We start from the raw sequence: 14,525 nt of genomic DNA, 5'->3' as shown, positions 1-14,525 counted from the left end.
CAAACAAACAAAAAGAATGCATTTGTGTACAAACCAGGTCATAAGCCACCAACAGCATCAAATTTTGCATCACCTTGGCATTTTGCATCATCCCATTCTCCAGAACTATGATAGAGTTAAATGCACTTTGGATACCCATGGTAATTTATTGTAGACAATGAAATAGAATTAGACGATACACTGAGATTCTAAAGCAAAAAATAATATCTTAAATATTGTTTAGATAAATAATATTACAAAAGCCTACTATGCTATCAACATGGAGTAGTTTACACTATCAAATATTGCATCTTCATTAAAATATTAGAAAACTTTTACTGATTGGTGTCCCTGAATATGAGATGATTGAATGATGAAACAGAAATTCAAAACAAGATACCTAACAAACATTAAAGGGTGTTATATACCCGAAAACTAGTCTTGGAGAATTAGTTATTATTCATGTATTTAATTGATCAGGGTAATAATATAAACTACAGTGGAAATGGTGTGCCAGTTTGAGATATGAAGATTTTATTTGCTATATATGATTTATGGGCACATATTAATTTTCAATTTATTTACTTTTACTTTATACTTATGTATATATGTTAGTATTTGTGCAAGTGTGTGTCATGTATATGCTGGTATCTGTGGGGTAATAGGTCCCACTGCTGAATTTGCAGGAAGTTGTGTGCCACACAGTGTGGGTGCAAGGAACTTAATCCAGGTCTTCCGAGAAAACTGGATGAGTTCCTAACGACTGAGACATCTCTCCATTCTCAAGTTTTAAAGTCTAATATTCAAACAAAAACTGATTTTAAACCTCATTTTTTCAGTAAAAGAAGTGGATAGAAATATAAAAAGGTGTAGATCTCAGGGAGAGGGGGAAAGGGTGACTGGGAAGATTTGAGGGAAGATGTGGGTGTTGGAAAGAAAATGGCTCCCAGAGGGAGTGGCTCTATGAGGATATGTGACCTTATTAGAGGAAGTATGTCACTGTTGGGGTGAGTTTTCAGCTATTTTTCTCAAGCTTCACTCAATATGATATTCAGTCAATTTCCTGTTGTCTCTGAGTCAAGACATAGGACTCTCAGTTCCAGGACCACATCTAACTGCACGCTGCCATGCTCCCCACCATGATGATAACAGACTGAACCTCTAAAACAGTAAGCAAGCCACCCAATTAAATGTTTTTCTTAGAAGAGTTGCTGTGGCCATGGTGTCTCCTCACAGTAATAAAACCCTAACCAAGATAAAGAGCAAACAATGGTCGGGATTTATTGAAAACGAAAAATATAAGAATATAAAATACAAAAGAAATATATTTCTAAGATTTAAGTTATTGTAATAGTTTAAGAAACATTTTAAAGTTTCAAATGACTATTGGATTTCTTTCTTATAATGAATGTAATGAATATACATGACATTTCAATACCTTAGCTATGCTGTGCAATGAGCACTTAATTGTTTTCATTATGAAATACAATATTCACTTTTCAAAACAAATTAAATATGAAAGGACCTTGGTATAATGACCTTGTTATCAGATCTTATATTCATTCCCTGTGGTCTGAAGCTCTATAATTCAATAATTCTACAACTCAAGAAGGATATCTGATTTACTTTAATATAAGACACCATCATTAGGATATAAGATCAATGAGTCAGCCATGAATGGTTCAGTCACAATGCTCCATTCAGTGCAAGCTGTGTCTGTCTCACAACTAATGCTAAAAAATGGTTGTTGATTAAGTGAATAGACCACACAAGCTGAATTTCAGTGGACTGACAAAAAAGTATGAGTGTGTGTACTCATGTTCATTTCTAAGTAACTTTTTTGTTTTCAAATGCAAAAAGCAAATACATAAAAGTCAAATATTCATGTGATTTAATTCATGAGATTTACTATTTTACATAGAGTTGTAGAGACTAGTAATTTTGGAAGAAATTAAATACTTGTATTCCCAAAAAAATTGTATTCTAGATTGACAAATTAGGAAAAAGAACATAAAAGTCCTCAAAAAGGATCATTTCATTTGTTAGAATGTGACAATAGTCTGTAGTGAGGTTTTAAATGGCCTAATAATGTTTTTCTTTTTTTTTAACCTAAAAGGTGTGATTTCCTTGTCAGTTGCTTGAATATAAACTAAGCTTCAGTGATTCATTTTAAGTGACAACATATTGCTGCAGAAGAGAGCCAGAGTACTCCTTACAATGTCTGTGTGTTGCTAACCCCTCCCCCTTAGCACTTGATTGCTTACAATGTACTGTAGTAGCATCAGCAACACATGCTTACTCCAATGACTCAGGTTAATGGTCTCAGAGGAGCCCATTCTTGGATCTGCCTGCCCTGTTATCTATCTACACATGGGAAAAAAGTCGTGTTTAAATAAACCCAGTTCCCATCTTTGAATAATCCATTGCCAGTTGTTAGATGTTCCATTCTCTGCCATCTGACCTTGGTGATGGAGAGATGACATACCCCTGTGCATCTCTTCATCTCTAACTGGAAAACATGTGGGCATGTTAAAAAACTATTTTTATATCTGACCGGATGTATGTGAATATTACCTGTGTATTAGTAGTTATCTTAAAATACAATGAGAAAAAGTATCCAATTCTGTAAGAATTTCATTAATTCAAAGAAATTGTGACCACACTCAGCATATGTAGTTAGTGCTAAAATAAATTTTGTATTAGAAATGACCAGTGATACAAGTATCAAAACAAACAGCAACCCAGTATGATTATACTTTCCACCTCACATAGGAACTAGGGAGGAGAAGGAAGGACAGAACAGTAACTGAAAGTATATTTCTGAAGCATTTAACAGCTACAATTGACATCTCAAAAAGTTTTGATATACAATAATGAAAATATCTGCTATTTCTGCAGTTCTAAGGATGCATACATATAGACACATCTCCTAATTTTGTCACACATTTATATATTTTGAAAGAAGACACTTCTGACCAAATGGACACACAAATAAAGCATACTTTAAATAAACCACATTCCATACCATTGAGTTTTAAATAAATCAATTCTATTCTAATAGATCTGTTTAAGTGTAACCCTTCTGTTTATTTTTATTCTTAGCTAACTTCATTTACATGCAAGTGCTTAAGATTAAAGCAAGTGTGGTAGTTTGAAAGAAAATGTCCCATATAGGCTCACAGGGAATGGCACTGTTAGCAGGTGCTGCCTTGTTAGAGTGGGTGTGACCTTGTTGGAGGAAGTGGGTCCCTGGGGGCAGGCTTTGAGGTCTCAGAACCTCAAACCAGGCCTAGTGACTCACAGCCTCTTCTTGTTGCCTGCTGAACCAGATGTATACCACTCAGCTACCTCTGCAGCACCTTGTCTGTCTGCATGCTTCCATGCTTCTGGTAATGATGATGATGGACTAAGCTTCAGAACTGTAAGCAAGACCCAATTAAGTATTTTCCTGTATTGCAGTTGCCATGGTCATGGTATCTCTTCTCAGACACCTAACTAAGACAACAAGTAAGTTAGTTACAATTGACAGAAAAAAATAATAAATAATAAATGTGTAACAAGAATTTTATATCACAGTGCATTACACAGCTTATTCCTTTCTGCAAATAAATGTTTCAAAATTATATAGGCCTTAAAATATGTAGTGTGTGCATTACAATGCATGAATCGATGCTTTAGAGAGTATGTTTTTCATTGTTCATTTTGTTCTTCCTCTTCGTTTGAGCACAGCACTTGCCAAGCTTCACCAATAAAACACAAAGATGTAAGAATACACAAGAAAAGTCTTATATACACACAGATTATATGAATGGCAACCTACAAGTATTAGTTCATAAAGAATATTTCTGAGATTATCATATACTAAAATGAGCAATAGTACAAATGGCTGAAAATGACAACAAAATCTTCTACTGAGTGGCTTAGAGTTTTATGTTTTATTTTTATGATAAAAGCAGGGATTCTGAGAGTAGGCATATGAAGTGGTAAAGAACATTTTTAAATAAGTCATCAAATATTTCTCTTTTTGTTTGTTTGTTTTGAGACAGGGTTTCTCTGTGTAGCTTTGTGCCTTTTCCTAGAATTCACTTGGCAGCCCAGGCTGGCCTTGAACTCACAGAGGCTCTGCCTCCCAAGTGCTGGGATAAAGGCTAGTGCCACCACTTCCCGGCTCAAATATTTCCTATAAACAAATGAATAAATGTATATGCATTAGTACATACTCACACTCTTACTCAGGTAGTCTATTTGAAATACATGTACCATTTACTTTCAAATTATATGGATCCATTCTATAATAAAAAATAGCATCAATTCTTTACTTAAAGGGGGATTTCTTCAACCTCACAGACTGAACATGACTTAAGCTTCTGGCTTGGTACTGTCTATAGTGTTAAACTGATTATAGCCAGACATTCTATTTCCTCAAACAAAAATGCATTGGCTTTTGAAACAGAGAAAATTGTAATGTACAACACGAGACCTCAGAAATAATGAGCATGGCCACATGCTTCCGTCTGTCATTTATTTCTTTTCTGTAGAAAATGCTTCTGACTTTGTGACCTACTGATATCGGACCTACTAACATCTCAGTCACAATGAGAAAAGAAAATAAACATTATGTAGAGATTAAATAAGGCCCCAAAATTCTGGATCAAATGTTTACAATGTTTTTCTGACAGCAATTTTGTTTTGGTTTTATGAAATAAAGAAGATCTACACGATCCAAATTCAAAATGTAGATAGATCTTTCATTAATGAGGAGTAAATCTCAATAACCTCATGAAAATCAACATCATTAGTAGTTATTCTAACTATGTAACAACAAATTGAATTGCAATAAAATATTCCTTTATATTCACCACAATGGAATCATTATGTTAGAAAGAGAAATGACCAGATTGGTAGAGTGTGTGAGGAGAGGGGAACACTCATATGTTCATATTGGTATAAGGAATATACAGTGTTATAGTCACTGTGGTAGGCAGTTTTCCAAGAACTGGAATCAAGAATTCTGTGACCAAAAATGCAACTTGTAGCTAATAAGCAAGAAAAGTGAAGAAGGGCATACCTAAACAAAAAGTTCATACTAGTATTGTTAACAATTGTCAAAATACATGAAGAACCTAAATGTTTCACAAATAATGAATGAGTTAACATAAATGGTATGTTTGTAAAATAGAACATTTCCTTAATCATATAAAAAGTATGAGTGTGGACATAGCTCAGTTTTACAAATATTGTTTAACATGTTTAAATACATGAGTTCCATCTGCAGTACTGAAAAAAATTCAGTTGTGAAGCTCATAGTTCAAAGTCTAGATACACAGGATCATTAAAACACTGAGGCCAAACTGTAGGTCTGCACAGAGATTATCATCCTCCTGCATCTTATTTCATTCTCCTAAAATTGACTTTTTTTATCTGATACCCCATATTTCATGACATATTATCAAGAAAAGAATCACAAGACATCTTTATATGGAAATATGAAACCCATGATTTAAAGGTACAGAGATAGCATCAGAACAGATAACAATCATGACAGATTCAGGAATTCCAGGAATGCACATTTAGAAAAATGATGATTAATATGCTGTGGTCTCTAATGAATAAGACGCATGAACAAATAGATGCGAAATGAAAGCAGAGAGGTGGAAATTCTAGAGAACAAAAAGCCAAAAGGAAATGCAAAAGATTTGTAACACTAAAAAGGAAATAAAACATGTATATGATACACTTCAGTAGATCCGCCTCAACTCAAGAATAATTGGATACTAGGACTGGATATTTCACAATACACCGAGTATCTCACCTAGAAGAAATGAATATATAATCCAAAAAATGGAAGGGAGGAAGAGAAAGCAGAATATTCAAATACTCGGGAATTAGAAATTAAAAAGTATAAAAGATACAATGAAAATTCCAGAAACAGAACTATGAGGAAAAGTACAAAATAGTTCAATTAATATAATACATTTTTGCCAAGTATTAAATAAATTGAGGAGTCAATTAATAAAACCATTACATGCTTTTACTTGTCATTCTTCCCCACTTAATGTCTTATTGTTATGATCACCCCACACCTATGTATTAGCATTAATTTATGGTAACATTCTGAAAAGGAATGAGCACTAGATTATAATATATAATTTTACTGGAAATAAGATTAATGTATTGTAAGGAATACAGGGAGATCCACATACATGTTTTAGGTACCTGAGTTGATGCTTTGTTCCCTTCAATAAATAATGCAATAATATGTGGTGAATATAATTTCTACTTTAGGGATACTTTGCCAAAGTTTTGCTTTGAATTAGTTGTGCTATCAAGGTGATTTGTAAATGAGTTCTTTGAAAGTCATAAAAAGGTAGGGAAGGGAAGGACACCCAACATAGGAATGGCTAATCTAAGAAGGATTCTGAGTGAGTACAAGTTTGACTGCTCCATGTCCTATGAATAAATATGTGGTATCTTCAGCAATAGTGTTTTAATGTCAAGTTCTGGAGGGCAATCAAGGGCATTGACAATAGCTTTGACAAAGAATACATAATATTAGCTATGTAATTAAAATTATTCTGTTTATATTATGGAAAGAAAATGCTTATATATTAAGAAAGACAGAGTTTTTTTTCATAATATTTATCTGTAATATTGAGAGAGAGTTGAGAATTATCTTTATTTTTCTATCCAGGTTTAAAGTGGGATCTTGAAACAAATTAAATTTTGAAATCTTTATTGTATGTTATTTCATAATTTACAACATTGGTTTGCATTAGTAGTTGTTTTTATTAATGTGCTATGAGCTGTCTCACTTCATGATAATTAACACTAATGTAAAAAATGTTCTAAACTTAGTGAAATTATATAAAATAAAATGTAGAAACTCAGCTTGTCCCATGACCTATAAGATATCTCTTTAAAAATATTTTATTATGCTGGAACAATATTGCAAATACTCTTCTTTAAGTGGTGAAGTTTTACTTCAGGCAATATTATTTTTATCTAGCAGAATGTGAAATCAAACTTCTAAATTAGATTATCTAACTGAAAAAAAACAGGATTCTTTAAGAAATTACAAGTGTTGAGCTATATGAAAACAAAATAATGGGAGCAATCTCACTTTTAAGAGCTACACAAAATAAATTAAAAGAAAATGCTTGGGAATAAATCTAGCCAAGGAGCTGAAAAATCTGTACACAGGAAAGTGTAAAGTGATAGGGAAATAAAAGGTACAGGATAAAGAGAGTGGAATACATTCTGTAATAATGGCTCAGATGAATTTTATCCTGTTAAAATATTACCTAATAAAATGTATTGATTCAGTGAAAACTCTATCAAAACTCCAAGCTGTTCTCTACCAAGGCACACAAAAAACGATAAAATTCATAAGAACTTCAAAACAAACAAAACATGAACATATCCAAACCATGAAACCAAAACAACATTGAGTAAAGGGAACAGAGAAGTAAGCACCACAAACTGACTTACAAAAATAAGTACTTCAAAACTATACCAATGAGAACAAGACAAATTTCACATAAAATTAGACTCATGTACAAACGAAATGGAGCTCCACGAAGTAGCCTCCACATCTGGAGTAAACTCTACTTTTACAAAGAATATGCACCCAACAAACAATGATCTGAAAGAAATAGTACAAGAAAATTCACTATCTCCATGAAGGAGATCCACTGTCTCTTACCAGTTACAAAATCCACTAAGAATAGATACCAGGTACAAAAACAGTTTCAAAATGGACAAATCCCTAAATATTAAAACTGTTGCTCTGCAAGTACAAGAAGAAAATGTGGAATAAGCATGTGATATACACTAGAATGGGTGATTAACTTAGCTATTATTAATTAATTAACCAATTAATTAATTAAATAGTTAACCCCCCCAAAATAAAAGAATGAGAAGAAAAGGCAACAAAAATCAATAGGAAATATTTCTAGCTTAAAAAAGCATCTAAAGAAAAACAAAAAAAAATTAAACAAACACACCCTATATAATGCAGAAAAATATTTGCAAACTGTCAAGTAATTAATAAGCATAATGTATAAAATTCAAACATCTTAATATCAAATAGTTATAAATAATACAGTCAAAATAATGATCAATATGAAACTGTGAGACACAGATGACCAATAATGTGAAAAAGTTTCAACAACATTGACCATTAGGGAAATGCTAGCAAAGCAATAATGAACAATTACCTTTATTTAAAATGGCCATTACAAAAGTGATATAAAACTATATCATGCTATTCAGAATGTTAAGAATGAGGAGCCCTTGAGCAATTTAAAACTATGTTAGTCTAGTCATTAAGGAACATAGAACATAGTTTTCTCAAATGAGGGAAAATGATATCTGTTTCATGATCTAGAAATTCCACTGTGGGGACTATAATAAAAATAATTTCCTTTTTGAAGAGATTCATACATTCTCATACTCACAAGTACCATTGTCAACAATACCCAAGAAATGGATATAACTAGAAAACTATTAAATCTAATAAACAATAAAATTGTAGGACACAAAAAATCAATATATGAAACTTATTTCTTATATATTGATTTTTGTGTCCTACAATTATATATATATGTATATATACATATATGTGTGTATATATACGTATATATGTGTATATATACATATATGTGTGTGTATACATATATATACACACACACATGCATTCTCAGAGAAAGAGACTATCAAACTATCTCATTCATAACACATTAAAATTTAATTACCAAGGAATAAACCTAAAAATCAATCAAAATCGTCTACGACAAAAATAAAAGTCACAGAAAAAGGAAAGGAAAGGCACTAGAGGATATCCCCACGCTCTCAGACTGACAGAATTAATATTGTGAAACTGAGAGCTGGCTGTGGTGGCACACACCTTTAATCCCAGCAACCTGGAGGCAGAGGCAGGTGGATCTCTGTGAGTTTGAGGCCAGCCTGGTCTACAGATCAAGTTCCAGGACAGGCACCAAAACTACACAAAGAAAACTTATCTCAAAAACAAACAAACAAACAAATAAACAAAAAACCTTGGAATGGATAAAAACTACTCAACAAAAGACACTGGCATAACTAGATATTTACCTGCAGAAGAATAAAATTAAGTTCCATCTTTCCTTTTTCAAAAAACAATTATAAATTGATGATAAATGACCTTAATTTAATGCAAGAAATGCTTAAACTTCTAAAGGAAAACATAAAAAGTACTCTGTAAGAATTTAGGGAAGACATAAATTTTCTGTACCAAGCATCAACAGCATAGGAACTAGCCTCAAATATAAACAGATGGGACTACAAGAAATTATGTACATAGATAATATATATATACACACATACGCACACACACACACACACATATATATGTGTGTGTGTGTGTGTGCGTATGTGTGTGTATAAATTTATATATAAATACATGCAAATTATGTATGAAGAATAAATACATGTGTGTGTGTACATATATTGCGGACTGGGAGAAATTTCTACAGTTCAGACAAGGAGTTAATATTGAGAATTTGCAAAGAACTCAGAAATTAAGTAGCAAGGAAATAAAACCAACAACCAAAAAAATTGGATCATTGAAACGGAAAGTTTTCAAAAGAAGAAACAAATGACCAATAACTGTTTTAAAATATTGAACACTGCTAGTTATTAGTGAAGTGTGAATGAAAACTACTCTGAGATATCCCCTCACCCAGTCAAAATGCTACCATCAAAAAACTGACAAGATCCTCAGAGGACACAGATGGATTCCCCAGACTTCTCGCTCTGGGGCAGGCTGAATCAACAAGGAGCCAGCCCATTGCCTCTGGTGCTAAGAGGTGGGGCACCATCATAGGAAGTGCTGCCTGAGGTTTCTAGTCCCAAGCATGGAAGAGGAGAAAGACAATAGCTCCCGATGCCTTGAGGCTTGGGCAGACATGATTTAACCAAGCTCAAACTGTGACCCTACCAAAAGCCCTGGTGCTGGGTAATCTAGCATCATTGTGGTGAGAGAGTGCAGCGTGGGGAGGTGGATAAGAGGGGGAGGCAGAATGAATGTTTCCTGGGCTGGGGAGAGAGGCGAATCTGGAGAGGTAAGGGAGGGTGGTGAGAAACAGGCTATCATGTCGGCCACTCCGGGCCACCTGAGTCCAGGGTGATATCTGAACTAGCGCTATGGGCAAGAGCCAGGTCTTGGTCTGGGACTGTGGAGCATCCTAGGAGATGTGTTGATTTCTGTAGCTCCTATAACCACTGGGGTCCTTCAGAGGCCTTTGGTCTGTGGGCTGCCACCTAGGACGCTGATGGTATCCTAGGTCCAAGGTGCTATGGGGGCCATGCCAATCTGGGTAACCTGTGTAATCACCTGTGTTGTGGACATTTGATCACACTATGTGAAAGATACCTTCTAATTGGTTTAATAAAGAGTAGAATGGTCAATAGCGAAGCAGCAGAGAATAGGTAGGATGGTCTAGGGACTAAGAGGAACTGGTAAAGAATCTAAAGCATGTGAAAGTTCTTCAGCCATACATGGAGGGTTTTGGACTTACAGAATGGAGGAGAGGTAAAGAGCTACATGGTGGATTATAGATGAATACAAATGGGTTAATTTAAGGTATAAGAGCTAGGGGAGTAAGTCTAAGCTAAGATGAAGCATTCATGATTAATAGTAAGTCTCCATGTAATTATTTGGGAACTGGTGGTACAAAGAAAGTCTGGCTTTCTTTTTTGGCACCCTATGTGGGGCCACATATATTCACACAAGGCCTGAGAACGCTGAATAAAAAACAGTTGTAAACATTGAGCTGGACATGGGTCCTAGTGACCACCTCTTCCAAGCAGAGGTGGTGCTCACAATGTACAGAGGCAAGGCTCCTTTAAGAGCCCCTTCTGTGCAGCCTGGCACTTGAAGAGCCACCTAATAGCTACTAGGTACTTGGTAGAAATGCCTACTGCAGTTTAGGCATACAAACTTCCCAGAGCTTGAGCAGGTAAACTTGGCTTTCTGCCAATACCTGAGGACATGAGGCTAAGCTTTTACTGCAGGGCAGACAATTGCCACATCTGAGAACCAGTTGGATAGGCTGCTGGACAGACCCTTGGGTGTGGGGCCTGTTGCCAGTGCCATGTGCTAAGCAGAGTCAGTTAGCCAGGCCATTTAGGGTTTGGCCCATGTGGTCAGAGAATGTACCAAATGTGCAGAAATGTCCAGACTTAGAAAACTTCTGAGTAAGTCCAAAGACTTACTCAGATTGTGCTTAGATGCTGGGAAAAAAATAAAAGGAAAGAAAAAGTAAATGGGTACAGACAGTCATAGAAACATTAGTTATGAAATAATGAAATAAAATCTTTAAAGAATAGTAAAGTAATATAAAAAGATAAGCCATGTAAATATGGAAAATATTATGATACAGGATTTCTGGATTCTACATGGTACTTTATTAACTTTACATTTGTTAAATGCTACTGAACAAAGACAACTGTGAAAAGATATTGGATAATAGAAAAAAAAACTGCTGTATTAAAGCAACCTGCATATTTTAAGAATGTGTTATGTGTTGACTTCAGAATAGATACCAGGATATGTGTTATATTAGGGAAAAGGTTTTTTATTTTGTTTCCACAGAGGGGAAAAAGCTATAGATATCATCAAGATTGATAAGGATTAGATTCAAATAGGAGCAATGTCTTGATTAAGGAGAGACAATAGTTCATAAAACAGCTTGGCCACTCAATCCAAACTAAGTTATAAGACTAGCAAATGCTTTAATATGATCATTATATATGCTTTAATATGATCATTATATATGCTTTAATATGATCATTATATATATATATATATATATATATAAAATTTTTAATGATAATTTACCAAAGGCATTACTGCTTTACTGTATTGAAAGAAAAAAAATGGGTTTCTTAATTCCATATTAGAATGTTAAACTATAGATTTTCATGTAGCCCAAGCCATCTTGGACATCAGATTTGAGTTTACTTCTCAAAAAAAAAAAGATTTTTTTTAATTGTTTTGTATTAACAACCCAGTTAAGAGTTTTAGTATGTTTTAAGTAAATTCAAAGAGTTGCTAAAAAGACAAGCTAAAATACAATATGAAGGTCCCTTGTATCCTAAAAGTAAACATACCTTAACTTTGTGTGTGTATATATGTGCATGTGTGTGTATATATAAAAAGAAAAAGTGGAAAACAGGTATATTTACCCACACATACCAAGGTGCATTTAATTTCAAAAATCCAAAAAAAAGTATTTTAATTAAGAGACAATACTTTTTCTGTTGCCAAAAAATATTTTGCCTTAACAAAGATATAACATACCAAAAAAGAACTTCCCAAAGTTAGGGTTGGGTAGGATTTTATGTTTTTTCTTTCTGGGAGAATAAAATCATCTAAATCATTTAACTAAGGAATATAAAGACCACTGGACAAAAGAGACATTGGTAGAATGATTAATCATCTAGAAAATATCCCCCTCCCCCCAAAAAAAGTAAATTGGTCTGAAGGTATAGCACACCTCCAATAGGGCAGAACTTCATAAATTTTCCCAAGTGCTTGTTTTTGCTGCTCTCTTCAGACATAAAAAGGAAATGGTCTTTTTGTGGTCCCAATTCAATCAAAGCTGGTTTGTAGCTGGAGCATGGCTCTCTCTTTCTCTAAACCTGAGCATGCTTGTTAAAGGAAATTCTAAAATCTCTGACTCATGTCAAAAGTCCCACCTGGTAAGTGACAGAAGAAAACCAAAATTAAGGGACTATGTTATTGCCAGAAATCTCATAATCCTTTGGTTTTATTTTGAATCTATAAAATTTTTCTTAAGATATGAATATTAATTTAAAACCTATAATATATAGACATACTTTCTGTGGGGATATTAAGACTCCTACAGAGTACTAACTAATTCTAGAAATAAACTTCATCTTGCTTCCTGTATGTGTTTTCAGGTTTGAGTCTGAAGCAGGTATAAAGAATCTAAGTTTGTATACCTCGGATGTACTTAAATAGATTGTGGCCCTCTAACCTTCTAGAGATCTGCTGTATATGACATTTGAAATGTTTATGCTTTCTTCACTGAACCATGAAGAAAATGAGTGCAGTGATTAATCCACCTGGATTATGGTAAGGCCACTAAGCTGACAAACTCAACCCAGAGATCAGCTTCAGACTGCAAACTGCCCAGAACAATTTCAAAGCTGCCAGATGAGTTGGACTAGCCTCACAGACTGCCCAGGCCAGGACTTCAGATAAGTCCTGTATTTTCTTATCACATTGAGACTGGACAACAGCTTGCTCTTACAGGACTTGACCATTATCTCAATTTTCTCTTGGTCTCTTAACCCCTTAAGATGCCATTACCCCTAGACAACAGGAAGTAATTTTAATAACATGATGCCCACATTCCTGAGGTGGGGTGAGTGGTTTTTTGTCATTCTGTGGGTTATAGATGTTTGTCATCATTGGGGGAGGGGGCAGGTTGGTCGCAAGTTGTTATTGGTCATGGCTATGGAGGAAACTAAAAAAAAAGTTAGATTCAGGGATCTCTTTCTGAAAGAAAAAGGTGGTGATTTATGAATGATAGGATAGTAGGGTAGATTATTGAATCTACTATTAAACTAGTAGTCTCAAATATTTCACATTATTATATATTTTTGTATATTGATACAAATTTAAGGTTATTTGTGTTATAAAATACCATATATATTTTTACTCTTGTTTAAGGTACTATACCTATGCAGCTCATTTAAAAATATAATGTAAAGTTCTAGTCCATGAAAGCTATTATAATAAAATGTTTAGGATAATTAAGAAATGCTGGTAAGGCTGGGCGTTGGTGGTGCACGCCTTTAATCCCAGCACTCAGGAGGCAGAGGCAGACAGATCTCTGTGATTTCGAGGCCAGCCTGGTCTACAGAGTGATATCCAGGAAAGGCATAAAACTACACAGAGAAACCCAATCTCAAAAAGAAAGAAAGAAAGAAAGAAAGAAATGCTGATTAGTAGTCATCTATGACAATCAAACCTATATTCAAGTTAAGTATGTTTTTAAGTAATCTATTTTAGATAGGTGGTACTCAAACACTTCAGAGATCTACAGAACATGGCATTTAAGATGTTAAAATAACATAAGGTTTTTCATGACCTCTTATCCTTGCAGTACTAATCTAATTCAAACAAAACAAAACAAAAAGATGATGGACATTACATAACTTCCAGATGGAGTTTGCTTTCATTGCGGCGAAATTAAACACTGGGCAAGAAACTGCCCTCACCTTGATTACTCACAATATGCTGTCCAAATTGGACAAGCAAGAAGGTGACTGCCAAACTTTCCCAAGACAAGGTAGGTCAGTCTTTCAAAATTCCTGCTTCATAGGAAAGTCTGTCAGATATTCTAGCCCTGTAGGCTGAAGATGGATGCCCCAATGTAGCAGAGGAAACTACTGGCTATGTCCTTGAACACACAGAGATCTGACTGTCATGTGATCAGTATTAAGGGCGTGTGCTACCACTGTCAGACTTCTGCTAT

This window comes from Onychomys torridus, chromosome 10, assembly GCF_903995425.1.
Source record: "Onychomys torridus chromosome 10, mOncTor1.1, whole genome shotgun sequence".
NCBI classification, from domain to species: Eukaryota; Metazoa; Chordata; class Mammalia; order Rodentia; family Cricetidae; genus Onychomys; species Onychomys torridus.
This window is presented reverse-complemented; position numbering follows the sequence as displayed.